The sequence below is a fragment of the Stenella coeruleoalba genome (genome assembly GCF_951394435.1).
Source record: "Stenella coeruleoalba genome assembly, chromosome: 6".
Taxonomy (NCBI): domain Eukaryota; kingdom Metazoa; phylum Chordata; class Mammalia; order Artiodactyla; family Delphinidae; genus Stenella; species Stenella coeruleoalba.
The window spans coordinates 121,394,944-121,411,319 of NC_137151.1; the positions used below are offsets into that span (position 1 = coordinate 121,394,944).

Consider the following 16,376-nt stretch of genomic DNA (forward strand, 5'->3'; position numbering starts at 1 on the left):
TGTCTTCTGGCAGCCTGGCTGGTGAGCGGTGGAACTAGTTGTGGTGTCTGTTAAGTATATTTAGAATTGGGGTGCGGGAGGACGCTGTTACTTGTCAGGGCTGTGTGTTATTTTTGAGTAGGGGGTTGCGTTTATGAAATTGAAGCCATTTTCACAATACTGTTGGGCTGTGTGTGTGTGTATGTGTTGTGTGGTGTGTATGCATGTGTATATATGTGTGTGTTAATTGTTAACGCTTCTGATTGTCTTTATTTACAAGTGATAGAGGAAACAAAAAAGGACAGTTGAGAGACTGTAGTTTGACTATAGTAATTTTGTAAAGTTCTTTGAGAGAAGAAACAGTGGAGAAACATAGATTTGATTCAGTTTTTCTTGGGGTGTCCAGGAAATGAATAATTTTAGCCATTCTTTTTTTTTTTTTTTTTTTGTGCGGTACGCGGGCCTCTCCCGTTGCGGAGCACAGGCTCCGGACGCGCAGGCTCAGCGGCCATGGCTCACGGGCCCAGCTGCTCCGTGGCACTTGGGATCTTCCCAGACCGGGGCACGAACCCATGTCCCCTGCATCGGCAGGTGGACTCTCAAACACTGCGCCACCAGGGAAGCCCAATTTTAGCCATTCTTGACCCAGTGTTCTTTGGTAAATGTTCAGATAAATGTCCAGGTTTCATAAATACTTGGTAAATGTCCCAAGGATATGATTGAGCCGTGTCCTCTCTGGTTTTTTCCTTGAAAGTTAGGAAAATGGTGTCACTCTGTAGGGTATTACGTTTTAAAAAAATATCCTGCTTTTCTGTTCCAGAATAATCTGGTATTTCAGAGTGCATAGAGTGGTGGGATCTTTTTATTTTCTTGAAACAACTTGTTATCAAGTTAAGATAATTCCCTGCTTGCTGGTGGGGAGACTGTGCTGTTTTTTGACTTAATAATCCCTCCTCCTCCACAGCTGAAGCACTTAGTTTGCAATGTAGACTCAAAAAGAAACATGTGATCCTGAGCTGTTGTACTGGTTCTTACAGGATGTTTAGCTAAAACCTCAAGACTCAGCCAGGTGCAGAGGTGCTCAGGTAAGGCCGGGAGCTCCCCTGCGCCCAGCCGCTCTGGGTGCACCCAGGCTCACCTCCATCCAGAAAAGCCGGTTAGTGTCAGGGCACTGTCTTCTCTGCTTCCTAATTGTTCTCAGTTTGCAAAGGTCTAACGATGGTGAATCAGAGTAATTAGACATTTGGAAAATAGGAGTGGGGGTGGCTCCCCCCTTATCCTTGGAGGGGCTGAAGGGACACTGACCTTGAGGCAGGAGGCTTGGCGTCTGTCCTGTCCCTGACACTGAAAACCAGGGCTGCTTCCTTGACCTGGGAAATAAGGGTCCAGGATAGCTGACCTTTGAGGCTGTTGCCAGCTTGGCTCTCTGTCTTCTGAGGAATGAACTTTATGGTTTGCTGTATGCAAGAGGTATCTAATCACACCAAGGAATAGATTAGGTATTTGTTGTTCCCAAAGCTGTAAGTGCTGGCTTTCCTGGGCACTGCCAGTTTACACACCCTGTTGTAGATGAGTTAACACTTGTCAATTATTTTTAGCACCCACTTGCAGAAATTTCCTGGCTTTGATGATAAACCCTCTGGTCATCTAGTCATTTAGAGAAAGGTTCAACCCTGTAATTTAAAGAATATTCTAGTGCACTAAGATATATTAGCATTAAAAATATTTTTATAGCTTACTTGAGGCCTAATTGCTGTACAATGAACTGCACTGTTACAGCTTTATGAGTTTCTCTCTCACACACACACACACACGCATGTGCACGCACACACACACACATACCTGTTGAAACTGTCGCCACAGTCAGAATAACAAACATTTCCATCCCCCTGAAAATTTCCTTGTAATCCATTCTCTCTCCATATCCCTCCTCAGGCAAATAAGGATCTCTTTTCTGTCTTTGTAGATTAGTTTGCATTTTTTAGAATTCTGTATAAATTGAATAACGGTAGTGTGTCCTTTTTTTTTTTAATGTCTGGCTTCTTTGGCGTAGCATAATGATTTTGAAGTTTTCCATTTTGGGTGTATCAGTAATTTGTTTTTTTTCCCCAATTTGTTGATCCATTTACCTGTGGCGGCCATTCAAGGAGTTCCCAGTTTGGAGCTAATGCAGACAAAGCTGCCACGAACATTCGTATACACGTCTTTGTGTGGACATATGTTTTCATTTCCCTTGGGTAAAAACTTACTAGCAGAATTGCTGGGTCATATAGTAGGTGCTATGTTTAACTTTTCAAGAAACTGCTCAGCTGTTTTGCAGAGTGCTTGGAAGTTTACATTCTCACCAATAGTGCATGAAAGTTCCAGTTTTCCACATCCTCACCAGTACTTGGTGTGGTCAGTCTTTTTATATTATCTTTTTATTTTACATGTCCTAATAGGTATATAGTAGTGTCTCATTGTGGTTTTAATTTCCATTCCCCGATGACAAATGATGTCAGCATCTATTCATGTACTTATAGACTATTTGTATGTCTTCTTCTGTGAAGCATATGGTAGAATCATCTGTCCATTTTTGTACTGACTTGTTTGTCTTATTATTGAGTTGTAAGAGCTCTTTATATATTCTGGATATTGGTCTGTGATATATGTGTTATGAATGTTTTTCTTGTTCTGGCTTGCCTTTTTCTTAATGGCATTTGTAGAAGAATGGAGTCTTTGGTGAAATTTGTGTCCTATCCAAGAAACCCTTTCTACCTCAGCATTGCAAAGATTTTTCTTCTAGAAGTTTTGCAGTTTTAGGTTTTACAGTTAGGATTATGGTTAAATTTTATGTATAATGTGAGGTAAGAGTGATGTTCATTTTTTTTCCCCCATATGGATGTTCAGTTGTTCCAGCAGCATTTGTTGAAGAGGCTTTCCTTTCCACATTGAATTACTTTGACACCTTTGTCACAAGTCAGTTGACCATATATTTGTAAATCTATCTCCAGGCTTTCTATTCTGTTCCATTGATCTATGTCTGACCCTATCCTAACTCCATACTTTCTTGATTACTGTTACTTTACAGTAAGTGTTGAAATCAGACTCAAGCCCTCTTAACTCTGTTTTTCTTTCTTAAAATTGCTTTGGTTATTCAAAACCCTTCGCATTTTTATGTAAATAAAAATTAATTGGTCAGTTCCTATTTAAAAAGGGCCTGCTGGAATCTTACTGAGGTTGCATTGAATCTATAAATCAGTTTGGAGGGAATTGATGTGTAAATAACATTGGGTTTTCCCATGAACATGATATATCTCTGTATTTATTTAGGTCTTCTTTAATTTCTCCCAGCAAAGTTTTGTAGTTTTCAGTAGTAGTTTTGTAGTTTTCAGATATCTTTTTTTTTTTTTTTTTTTTTTGTGGTACGTGGGCCTCTCACTGTTGTGGCCTCTCTCATTGCGGAGCACAGGCTCCGGATGCGAAGGCTCGGTGGCCATGGCTCACGGGCCCAGCCACTCCGCAGCATGTGGAATCTTCCCGGACCGGGGTGCGAACCCGTGTCCCCTGCATCGGCAGGTGGACTCTCAACCACTGCACCAGCAGGGAAGCCCTTTCAGATATCTTTAATGTCTTTTCTTAGATTAATTTCTGTGTAGTTTGTTTTTTGTGCCTATTAAATAAATTAAATAGAAATATTTTCCAATTGTTTGCTGCAAACAATGGCTTTTGTGGTCTTGGAAAATAACTTCATAGTTCTAGTAGTTGTTGTAGATTCCCCAGAAATTTCTATGTAAGCAGTCATATCATCTGCAAAGTAGGGACAGCTTTATGTCCTTCTGACCCAAATGCCATATATTTCTTTTTCTTGTCTCATTGCAAAAGCTTGGACTGCCAGTGCAATGTTGAATAGAAGGAGTGAAAGCAGAAATCCTTTCATTTCTTTGAGTCTTAACAGGAAACAGTTAAGCTCTTCACTGTTAAGTATGATGTTAGCTGTAGGCTTTTTTAGGTAGCCTCTATCACTTTGAGGATTTTCCTGTTTGTTGAGAATATTTGTTATGAGTGGGTGTTGAATTTCATCAGATGCTTTTCTGGTATCTGTTGAAGTGATCATATGGATTTTCTCCTTTATTATGTTAAAAGGAGAAATGAAATTGACTGATTTTCCAACGTTAAACCAACCTCGCATTCCTGGGATAAACCCTGTTTTCTCATGATGTATTATCCTTTTACTTATTATTGGATTCAGTTTGCTGTTATTTTGTTACGGGTTTTTGCATCTCTATCTGTGAGAGATACTGATCTGTAATCTTTTTGTTTTTGTCAGGTTTTGGCACTTAGAGTAAGCTGGCTTTATAAAACATGTAAGCTAGCATTATAAAACAAGGAGGATCATTGTTCCTCCCTCTGTTTTCTGATACAGTTTGGTGTTACTTCTTTCTTAAATTTTTGCTAAACTTACCAGTGAAACTAGGTGTGGATCTCTCTATTTGGGAAGGTTTTCGATAATACCTTTTGAAATTTTTGATAATAAATTAAATTTTTAAATGGATATAGGCTCCTCAGGTTTTTTGTTTCTTGTCTACATTGACATTTTACGTACTCCTTTTCCCCTCCAATTTCTCTCTGTTGGAGGGAGAGGTGTCAACTTCTCTAGAGAAGGGATGTCCTGGGCTTGCTGACTCTCTCCATTCTAGCACCCTGAGACATGCTGGCACAAAGTAGGCGTTCTAGAAATATTTGTTGGGTTGATTGGTTTGTTGTTGCTGTGTCTCCATCCCTCGGCATCTCTGTGAAACTTCTCGCTCCTCCATCCACATGGGACTGTGTCATAGCTGTGTCATGACAAGGGGAGGTGGCTCCTGAGTCAGGCCAGCTGGCCTCGGCTGACCGCATGCCTTGCGCTTCCACTGCAGCTGTCCAGATACATGGGAATGTGTCCACAGCTCTGGTAGACAGACCCTCTGAGTCAGGGCTTGCCGAGGGAAGAAATATCTTCAACCTTTTTCTGTCTTGGGTTTTTTTTTTTTTTTTAAATGTTAAATCCTGTGGTTGGAATTACTTCTTTTCATTTTTGAAATATACTTGAAATACCAGAGGAATATAGGAAGCTTGGTCAGAGGAAAGGGGTAAACTGTCTAAAGTTGAGGGGGAGTGGTTGTAGGTGAGGGGGGATTATCCTGAAAGTCACCTTGCCTGTGACCTACCTGCCCGGCTGGGATGGGTCTGAGATGCTCTGTCCTGGGCTGCTTACTAGTGACAGCCCTGGACTGAGTACATTAGTCAGGGAGTGAGAGAGAGCAGGTGGTCTGGACTGGGCATCTCTGAGAGGACATGAGCGCTGTGGCTGTGTACTCCATTCAGGTCCTGGCACTGGAAGGGGGTCTAGTGCTCACGCCCCCCTTTGCATCTTAGGGTCTGGGTCTTTGTGCGCCTACAGTGCAGCTACAGAGGTTGGGTGTGGGAACCGGGGCTCCCTTGGCAGAACTGGGAGCTGAGAACAAGGGCTGTGCTTCTCAGGGTCCTGTCTCCATCCTGGGTCTAGATTTGAAGGACACGGCCTGCTGTGTTAGTTAGAGTGCCGCATCCACGTGCCAGCCGGCACAGCTCCCCTGAGCCCCAAGGTCGGTGGGCACTTCATCCCTCCAGGAGGGAGCTCCACAGGCCACGATGTGCCCTGGACACGTGTTGGCCATCTTCTTCTGGTCCTGGCTCTGCCTCCTACAAGCTGTGTGGCCTTGGGGAGCTACCTTCCCTCTCTGGGCATCCGTCGCCTAGTGTGTGACATGGGGTTAGAACAGATGGTTGTCCCGTCACGGGCACTTGTGCAAGTCTGTGACCTCACCTTCCGGCTGAACCCAAGCAGGACCACGTGATGGCTGTGAGTTGTGCGCGAAGCAGCTCGGGTCCAGCCGTCCTCACCTCGTCTCCTCCTCCAGCTTTGCTTCATACCATCAAATTGGAAACCTTCACGTTGTGGTGTTTACTTTTTTAATGCAGTGGTAACATGTCTGAAGACATTTTCCTTAGAATCAGTTCTGAGAGGAGGAGTTACCACCCCTTTCATTGCCTGGGGGTGGTGGTGGTGAGGCCATCTCACTGCCAGGGTCCCCACCCAAGGGGACTGGGGAGGGGCTGAAAGGACCCACACCTCGGTTTCTTCTCCTGCTGGCCTAGTCCTTTGCTGGGAGCAAAACTTGAGAGCATCCTCACGTATGTAGCAGTGTGACCTCAGCGTGAGATGTGGTCATTTTCCCAGACCTTTTATCTCCCAGAGTGAGTCACAGTAAGGTCAGAGAACCTGGGAATCCTCAACCCACTGGGTAAACTGCATTGAAATAGTCCAGATAAAATGGGGGAGGGGGTGTTAGGGGAGATTTGCAGAAGTATATATTGTTGTGGTAGTTTTCACTTTGTAAGGTTTTTCATCCTACATTGCTTAGTAAGTGTGAGCATATAAACACAGTTTTCAGAGGTGACCCTTCATGTTAAGGGCAAGTGTTCCATTCCGTCATTATTTATTGAGTGCGTACTATCTGCCAGGCACTCAGGGATTCCTCTGGGAACAGAGCAGAGACCCCCTCCTTAGAGGAACCAGAGTCAGAAAAGGGACAAGGTGCAAATTCCATCTTTTATGCAGCAAATTGCATTTAACACCTTCACATCAAATTCTTTTGTTTTTGTTTTAAACAGTTTTGAATTGAAGTGTAGTTGATTTACAGTGTTGTGTTAGTTTCAGGTGTACAGCAAAGTGATTCAGTTATACATATTGACATATATCCATTCTTTTTCAGATTCTTTTCCATTGTAGGTTGTTACAGGATATTGAATATAGTCCCCTGTGCTATACAGTAGGTCCTTGTTATTTATCTCTCTTATATATAGCAAATTCTCTTTATGTTCCTCCTAAGATGTATGGAATGACGTATATCAGAGGTCAGCAGCAAAGTTCTCTAAAGGGCCAGGCATTTCAGGCCTTGGCGGCTGTTGGGTCTTTGTGGCTGTCTGCAGCAGCCAGAGACAGTACGTAAATGAACAGGTGTGGCTGTGTTCTAATAAAACTTTATTTCAAGAACAGGTGGCAGGCCAAAGTTTGCCCAGCCCTGATGGAAGTCGTCAGATTTGATTTGTGGTGTCATTATTTCAGCCTTACTGTTACTCTGTTAAATCAGGCTCCCTTGGTGCTGCTGCCATTTGAGTGGACAGTTTTCAGTTCTCATGTAACGAAGTAAATCAAGTTCTTTACCTGGAGCGTGAAGAAGGCTCAGTCTCTGTGCCATGGTTTTCTTCTCTGTGTGATGATAGAGATGGTAGTCTTAATTCAGTTTAGGTCTGGGGTATTTAGCAGAAAAGCCAGGTGACAGTGGTTTAAATACGGCAGAGGTTTGTTTTTTTCTCCTTGAAAAGACTAGGGCCCAGCAGGCTTAGCCAGTCTGGAGCCCCACAGTCGGCAGGGTCTCAGGGCCCCTCCCGGGGGCCAAATGCCAGGAGCAGGGGCCGCAAGGAGCGGGCGGGCAGAGGCTGCCACTGTGTCATCCTCTCAAAGAGCTTTCCTGGGAGGTCCCCCCACCAGCCCCAGCACGTCAGCTTGTGTACCTCTTTTGTGTCCCTAGGTCAGGGGCGGTGGAACGTGCTCTGTGAGCTAGGCCGAGCTAGGGGCCATCAGGAACAGCAAGGTCAGTTCGTGAGGAAGAAGGGAAAATGCTAGTTGTGTAGGCAACTAGTAGTTTTTGTCCCAGATGTTGATTTTGTAGGAAAAAAGAAACATAGATAATTTAAAAATACCCCTTACTGTAGACATTTTGGAAGATACAGAAAACCAGAAGGAAAAGAAAAAAACCTGAGGTGTCAACTTCCAGTTTTCCAGCCTATGTGTGTCCCTTCCTTGAAATATATATATTTTAAACACAGAAGTGTAATATAAACATGCCCTTTAATAAATTCTTTGTAAACCTTGTTTTTTCCTTCGGTGTTTTGTTTGTTTCTGGCGGCATGGCATGCTGCCTGGTAGCTCGTCTGTGGTTTACTTAACAAACAGCCTGAGATCAGCTCATCAGTAAAGATGTGCACAAGACTTTGTCCCAGGGACGGACACCTGGCGAGTCAGCAGATGCAGGTGTTCTTACCTCAGGCCACTTTGCTCTTGGAAGTCTGACTGCCTAATCAGCTTGACCTTCAGTGATCAGAAAAGTGCATGGCAGGCAGACCTTGGACTATAGAGGTTGCTATGCGTCTCCTCCCCTCCCCTCCCCTCCCCTCCCCTCCCCTCCCCTCCCCTCCCCTCCCCTCCCCTTGATAGTTGCTAACTGTACGGTTACTGTGGATACACCTGGGTATATGCAGATTTATCGTCAAATAATCCCAGAGGAAAACAGATAAATTGTGACAGCATGGTGGCCTCTAGATTAGATTGCCAAGGCACTCCCATTCCACTCCCTCCATCCTCACATCCCTTCAGGACCCACTGCCAGGGTACTTTGGTTTAGAGTTCATTATCACTGGGATAATAATAATTCTAGGTGTTTGAGCTAATCGTTCCTTTTGTGCAGTAACCAAGAGGGAGATGCAGTTAAAGTCCTTTCTGCTGTGGTGTGTTTCCGTAACAAAAAGTGTACTGACCCAGCAGGGCCAGCCAGGGAGGAGCACAGACCCGCCCTCGAGGCCTGCAGGCTCTGCCTGCAACTTGCTTATTGAGTCTTGGTCTCTGTGCGCTTTGCCTGTCTCTGATCTGTAACTCAGCTGCAGCAGCTTCCATCCATGAAGCTCCTTCATTTTTTTCAAAAGTAAAGTTCTATATTTACTGTAGTATTTCCTTATGTACTTTAAAGTTTGTACAGTACTAGTGTTTTTATTAAGATTCTCGTTCTGTTAACGCTTGGCTACAGCATTGCCTAGGTTTTGAGTGGTCTGCTCCAGCTCATCCTTTCCCACGAGGCTTAAAATTTTTATTGTGCACTTTTGTAGAATGTGAGGATTTTCAGCAACTCAAATTTTACATTATAGCAAAAACACCTGTAATGTTTTACCAGTGCTCAGATTGTTCTTTTATTCGGTTTTTTATACAAATAGCCCATTCCTTATAAATAATTAAGCACACATAACCAAAATGAACAATAAACACTCAGTAGTCTTATCACTGAGATCATAGATGCAAACACTGTTGTAGAGCCCTGTGGTTCTCAAACATGGGCGGGACTAAGGAGTGGGGAGGTGAGGTTCGCCCACAGAAGGACATTTGGCAGTTGGAGACGTTGTGGCCTGTGACACCTAGGTGAGGGTGAGGGCATGCTACTGGCGTGTTCAAGGATGCTGTTCAGCATCCTCCAGTGCTGTGGGGGACAGTCCCTGCAACAAAGAATTATTGGGCCCAGAGGGTCAGTAGTGCTGGGGTTCAGAGACCCTGATATAGACATAGATTTAGGCATTTTCCTGTGAATATCAGTACATACACTTCAGTTTTTACAAAAAATCGGACCCATTATGCATACTAATTTGTAGCCTGCTTTTAAAATTTATTATCTTATGAACATCTCTGTACATAAATGTGCACTGTCGTCGCCCTTTTTAAAATTGGCTAAATGGTATCCCACCGTATGAAACATGTCATTATTTATGTATTTCACCACTCCCCAGTTTTTGGAGATCTAGGCTGTTTCTAGCGTTTTGCTATTGGAGGCGTGTTAGATTTTGTTCGTTTGTATTTTGCCTTCTGCTTGCCGTCTCCTGTTTCCCGCCTCTGGGGCACCACCCCCATACCTGGGTGCCCTTCGTGGGCCATGGTACCCCTCCCCCCAGGGTGCCCCCCACCCTGCCACCCTGCTCAGGGCCGCCTCTCATCTCCAAGGTTTCCCTCACGTTGAACACATTTCAAAGCTAATGAAGCACCGTTGAAATGTTGAATCGATGAGTAACTTGAAATACTGTCATCCCATTTCAGTTGTAGGTATAACTTTTACTTTTTGCTTCATCTTACTTTTTGTTCCTTTTGAAAAATCTGTCTTCTGGTAAGTTACATGTGAGTTTGACCTGTGGCCCAGTTGGCTTTGCTCCCTGCCTGGGCGTCCTGCAGTCCCTGTGGCCAGTGTTCTCAGGAGGGCTGGCAGGTGGGCAGGGAAGAGGGTGCTTGGCTTTGACTGAATGCCTTGGGCCCCCGGGTAGGTCAAGTAGCAGTGGTGGTGGGGACCCCTCTTTGCCCCCAAAGCTGCCCTGTGACTGGAGGTGAGGTGCAGCTTCAGAGAGGAGGGTGTCCCATCAGCAGTTGAGGCCTGGTTCCTTTCTGGGGGGCAGATGCGGGACGGGGAGCCTGGGTGTCTGGACCAGCATCCTGGGCTGCTTTCCCACAGGGCCCTCCAGGAGCTTGTTTGCGTGGTGGTGTCTATTTTTGTGTTTCGTATGATACCGTGTGAGGAAGTCCCTTGTCTACGCACATCCCAGCTGTCGTGAATAGTTTGTATATCGGGGCTTCCAGGTGGGGATTGTGTATGGCGAACTCAGTGTTTCGGGCAGCATCGGAACGGCAGGACGTGAGTAACAGGAAGTGACAGAAATGACTGAGCGTGCCAGATGCTTATTCTTGGCCACCTTTCCAAGCCCCGTGGACCGGGGAGCTATATTTAGCCGAGTATTTCCAGGTTCCTAACCCTGTGTGGACACGGCCCCTTTGCTCCTCTTTGGGTCGGTGGCTAAACTGCGCCGTGCTGATGGGCTTCTCTGCGTCTCTGGTCTACTTTGGTGACCCACAGGTTCTTGCCCATCGGCTTTAAAACTTGAGTTTTGTTTTTGCTGGGCCGCTTCAATTCTGATCCATTTTGAGCAGTTGGAAAACGTTCTGAAAGAGGGAAGAGTGGAAGGTAAGAGTTCCAGGTGATGGTGGGTGATGAGGCTGTGGGAAGCTGCGTGGGGAAGAAGTTAAAATTATAAGGATTTAGAATGAAGTAAGTGGAGTGAATTGTAGGTTATTGTAAGTACCTCTAGAGGGCTGATTTATGTCTTCTGTTTCTTGGAAGCAGAAGGCTGGGATTTTTAAAGCCATAGGCTTGGTGGTGTGACTTCACCCACATGCTAGAAATGCTCTTTGGTCACCACCTGGCCGAGTAGAAAGCCTGCAGGTCGGATAAGCTTCTCGGTGATGAATTCCTGTTGTCTGAGCTTTGTCACAGGAGAAGTTTCACCCAGATCCCCAAGTACCACGGAGCCTCAAGTAGTCTGCCCGTAGATGCGGGTGATTTTTGCCCAGTGGCGTCAGATGGCGCTTCAGGCACGTGTTGACCAGATGCCCCCATGGGCTGCTGGGTGTCTCTTGTACCCAGGTGTCTGCTGTGACTGCCGTCTCTCTGTGGGAGCAGCTGGGGAGCCAGCCTTTTGCTCTCATCGTTGCCTCACATGCCCTGAGCTGTGCTGGCCTTCGGGCCAGCGCCTTCCTGCTGGAGGACAGCAGGTGACAGCTCCAGGCACGAACAGCAATAACGGCCTCTCTCATTCACCGGGGCCGTGACCCTGAGGTTAAGAAGCTGAGGACTAGAGGGACAAGGCATCTGTCCCAGTGTCCCTCTGATGGCTCAGTCTGTTGTAACTGCTGTGCTGTACTGTCCTCTCTCCACACCTCTCATTCTATCACTGGGCTTACTGAGCTCGCTTGGCCTTTGAGCAGCAGGATGTGTGTCTCTGTGTGCTTTGAGAATCCTCAGAAAGGAATTTTCTGGGGTTTGATGTTAGCTTCTGGTAGCTGCCACCCCAGTGGTTGACCAGGGGGTGTGTTGGGAGAGAAGGTTTTTTTTTGGTCTCTAAAAGCTTCGTTCTGAGCCGTCCAGCCAGCGCGCCTCCCCCTTTCTCCCTTCATAAAGCATCAACTTCATTTTCACACACTCAGCCAGCTCTTTTAGGATTCAGAAATCTACTTTGAGATAAGAAATTTGAGAGGCAAATTAGGAACAGTTGTGTCTGCTATGAAGTGCATGGCAGCCAGCAGAGGTGGGCGGGGAGTGTGACTGCCACGCGAGTGCCCGGAGGGGGGCGTTCTGTGTGGTGAGTGAATGAACGCATGATTGCCAAGTTCAGGCTGCTGGAGATTCCCCGGTTTTACCAGCAGAATCTGTCTGCAGGCTGACACAATTCCCTTCTGTGGGGCTAAGCTATAACCACAAGGCAAACTATAAATTTATACTGTAAACCATAAGTACAGTAAATTGTACGTACTCTGTATGTGTGTGTGTAAATACTATAAACTATAAGTACAAAACATAGTGTATGTCTCTAGCCCTAGCTTGGATATTTTAGCATATTTTTGTGCCAAAACATTTAACATTTTAAAAAATTATTAAATATTTCAGGCATTCAAAAAGTAACATAGTGAACAACTGTGTACACTTCCCAGCCCGAGAAAGAAACATTATGGATGTACTTGGAGTCCTTTATATTCCCTTTCTTATCCTGTTCCCTTCCTGCCCTCCCTCCCCTGAGGTCACCCCCATTCTGAGTTTGCGGTTTATCAGTTGTTTGCGTCCTTTTTTATACTTTCTCTACTCATATATGTAGGTATAAACAATACATAGTATTGTTTAATCAGTTTAAAAACTTCTAATAAATGGTGTCACACTACACATCTCCTGCAGCTTGCTTTTTTCTCACCCAGTATTGCGTTTCTGAATTTTATCCATGTGCATACATTCATCTTTAGTTAAGTGGTTCAAGGTTTAAAATGACAGATTCCTGATTTCTAGAATTAAATCAGAATTTCCAGGGAGTGGGACATGAGCCTCAGAACTTTTCGTGAGTTGAGGCTCACGATGCTCCAGGGTTGTTTTCGTGGCTTACATTGGGGTCCAGTGTATGACGTGTCCCACTGTCGACTTGTTTTCCCAGATTTCAGCCTTGCAGACAGCGCTGCCGGGAACAGTCTTACACTAGTCTTCCTGGGCACACAACACGAGTTTCTTTAGAGTGTGCTTCTAAGGGTAGAATTGCCAGGTGTGCACGTCTTTAGCTTGATGAGATATTGTCAAACTGCTCTGCAAAACTTTAAATTTTTTAAGCGACCCGCCAACAGTGGTAACTTGTGAGTGATGTTATTTCCTTTTATAATGTAGCCAGGCTGATGGCAAGGTGATGAAGTCTCATGAACGAGATAAAATCTTGGCCATGCCCAGCATCTGGATAGACACCCCAAGCCCAGCACGTCCAGAATTGCACTGCTGCCCCCCACCCCCGACCCCGGCTCCCAGCTGCCGAGCCGGCTCAGAGCCTTCCCCTCCCAGGGTGGCGGCCTCTCCCCCGCTGCTCCAGGGGTCTTTGTGGCTCCTGTCTGTACATTCTGTCAGGAAACCCCTTGTCTTCAGGAGGCGTCAGAGTCCCGCTCTCCCCTCCCCTTCATCTCTTGATGGGATTGCTGAGCACGCTCCCACAAGGTTTCCCGACTTCTGCCCTACCTGCTACGCCCAGTTTTCAATAATGCAACCAGAACGATGCTTTTTAAACCCAAGTCAGATGTCAGCCTTCTGCTCAAAAGCTCCACGGCCCCCATTTCACTGGGGCTAAAAGCCAGAGCTCTTACAGGTGCCCCCAGGGCACTCTGGGCCCTGTCGCTTCTCCAGGCTGCCCGGCCTCTCTCCCCAGCGACCTCTCTCCCCGGCTCACTCGCTCCAGCCACTGGCCGCGCTCCTGCTTCAGGCTCTTCTCTTCCACACCCTTCCAGTCTTTTCCAGTGAGGCCTACCTCAGTCTCCTGACCTCCTTCTTCTGGTCTCTCTCCTCTCCCCATAGACTTTATCACCAGTACTACTCTCTGTGCTATATAATTTACTTCTTTATTATAGTATTTATTTCCTGTCTTAATTTGAATGTAAGCTCCAGGGGAACAGGGATCTTGTCTGTTTGTTGGAACGGAAGAGTGACTGATTTTATTTCTGAGAAGAAAGGAAGAATTTGGAACCTCCAGATGAGGGTTGAGCATGGGAGAGGAGGTGAGGTTGAGGCCTCCGGGGGTGGCGGGCAGTTGGTGGGAGGACTTGTTTTGGTGTGTGCGTGGGCCTGTCCGGTGGGCAGTGGGATCTGTGGGTCTGGAGCGGCGGGGCAGCTTGTCTTGAGGGTGTTTCTGGTTGCTCCCGGAGAGTACCTGCTGTCTGCGGGCGTTGGGGCCGGCCCACCCCAGAAGTACAGAGCTGTTTGCAGGCAGGACTGAGGTTCACAGCTGACATAAGGTGTGGCTTCACTGATTTCTCAAGCACTGTTGTGTACAGAAGCGAGTCCTGCCATTTCCGGTGCTCTGTCTTGTGCAGGTGTGACTACCAGCCCAAGTGTCACAGCCGGAAAACAGCGAGCACTGTGACCCTCATGTCACGTGGGGAGGACCCAATTTCGTTTTCTTTGAGATTATGTACCCAGGGTGTGTCCGCATAATATTTCCTTGGCAAATCAGATGTGAATTGCATGAGTTTGTGCCACCTACAAATAAAGGACTTTAGCAAGGTAAGATTATACTTTTAATCAGTGCTGAGTGAGACCACACGTGCCCCTGTTCTTAAGAAATACAGTGTTGTTCTGAATGCTTAACATTTAATTTAAACATATTAGTTATTAGAAAACTTTGATTGTGGTTACTTATTTTTAATTAAACCTTTTAGTTCGAGATCATTGTAGATTCACATGGAATTGAAATAATACAGAGATCCGTTGTGTCCTCTACCCAGTTCCGTCCGTTGGTAACATCTTGCAAAACTAAAGTAAAATATCACAGCCAGGAAGTTGATATTGGTACTGTTAAGATCCAGGTTTCCACCTCCACAAGGATCCCCTGGTTGTCCTTTTATAGCCACACCCACTCCCGTTCTTATCCCCTGGCAACCATCAATCTGTTCTGTATATCTGTAATTTTGTTATCTCAAGAATGTTCTGTAAATGGGATCAGGTAGTATGTAAGCTTTCGGGATTGGCTTTTTCACCCAGCAGAGCTCTTTGGAGATCCCTGCAGGTTACTGTGTGTATGATAGTTTCTTTTTATACAGAGTGGTGTTTCATGGAATGGGTGTGCCACTGTGAGTTTAATCATTTACCACTGAAGGACATCTGGGTTGTTTCCAGGTTTTGGTGATTATCAATAAAGCTGCTATAAACGTTCATGGACAGGTTTTTTGTGTGAACATAGGTCTTCATTTCTTGGGAGAAATGCCCAAGAGTTGTAATCCCAGGGTTGTCTTGTAGTTTCATGTTTGGTTTTTAAAGAAACTGCCGAACTGTTTTTCAAAGTGGCTGTACATTCCCCCCAGTATGCGCCAGTTTCTGGACATCTTCATTTGGTGGTGTCACTTTTTTCTTTCAGCCATTCTCGTAGGTGTATAGTCATATTGTGATTTTAATCAGCATTTCCTGAATGGCTGTTGATGTTGAATTTGCCTCTGTATACCCTCTGACACTGTGGGGATGTGGCTGGCAGGGGTGAAAGTCCCTACCTGGTGTTCTCTGGGCAACACGTGGCCGATGCTGGAGCCTTATTGCTGCCTTCGTGGTGGGCGTGGGGGCCGCAGTTGTTTCCGTTTGGCTGGAGTAGAGTGGTTATTGGCTGCTCTCCCACTGTTGATTCTGCCTTGTTAGGCTCCCCTTTCCTGGAGCCATGGCCGGAGAGGGCAGGCTTTTGGTGAGCTTTTAAATTCTTTCTGTACTCCTTGGTGTTTCTGGCTGGGCTTCTTCAGCTCCATGTTTAGGATGTCAGGGGCAAACAGAGACCCGAGAGAACTCAGTGCCTTGTTATTCCTCAGGCCCTCTTCTCTCCACCCTTCAGAGGCTTTGCATATTTTTTTATATCTAAGTCCAGGGTTTTAGCTGTACTTAGCCAGAGGAATAAGGAAAAGTATGTCTAACCGTCTTCCCGGAATCAGAAGTCTGCTGGTTACTCTTATTATTTTTGGATCTGTGAAATCTGATGACCCAAGGCTGCATGTCTGCCCTGCCTGCTTGCCCTGCTTGTTGTGGCCTTTGGCCCATCCCAGGCTCAGGGCCTCACATTTATTACTGCTAAGGTGGTTTGGCTTGGCCTGTAATCCCAGCGTGACAAAGTTTGCAGGAGCTCCATCTTTTTGTCACTTAAGGTCTCATTTACAAATGAGAGGCACATCCAAATCCGTGGTGAGGAATTGCTGGAAGGGACTTTGCTGGTGAATCATGGATCGCCCTTGTCATCGTCCCCCAGATCGTATTTCTCCACCCTCTATTTTGAACTCTTGGGAAACCTGGTTGGAGTGGGAGGGGCAGCGGTCGGGTGACTCAGTGAGATGTCCGTGTCATCCTTGCACTGATCCTCCAGGCCAGTATTCCTGTCAAAAAGGAAATGCAACGCACCAGACGTTGCCTGCTCCGAGTGAGCCTAGGAGAGCTCTTGGCGACTGCCGGTTCCTTCCCTGCATTCAGCCCCTCCATTCCTGGCAT

At 46.0% G+C, this 16,376-nt stretch overlaps 1 protein-coding gene across 9 annotated transcripts in view; it reads left to right on the forward strand.

The window, feature by feature from the left end:
- Window positions 1-16,376, forward strand: part of DGKD (diacylglycerol kinase delta) — a 109,896-nt gene that overhangs the window by 50,351 nt on the left and 43,169 nt on the right. Inside the window, exon 1 of one of the 9 annotated variants that reach the window (XM_079924187.1) lies at window positions 10,627-10,811. The exons of the other annotated variants lie outside the window; for them this stretch is intronic. The gene's annotated coding sequence lies outside the window, so the exon portion shown is untranslated. Of the gene's footprint in view, window positions 1-10,626; window positions 10,812-16,376 lie in introns of those variants that run through there. 9 annotated transcript variants of the gene reach the window in all.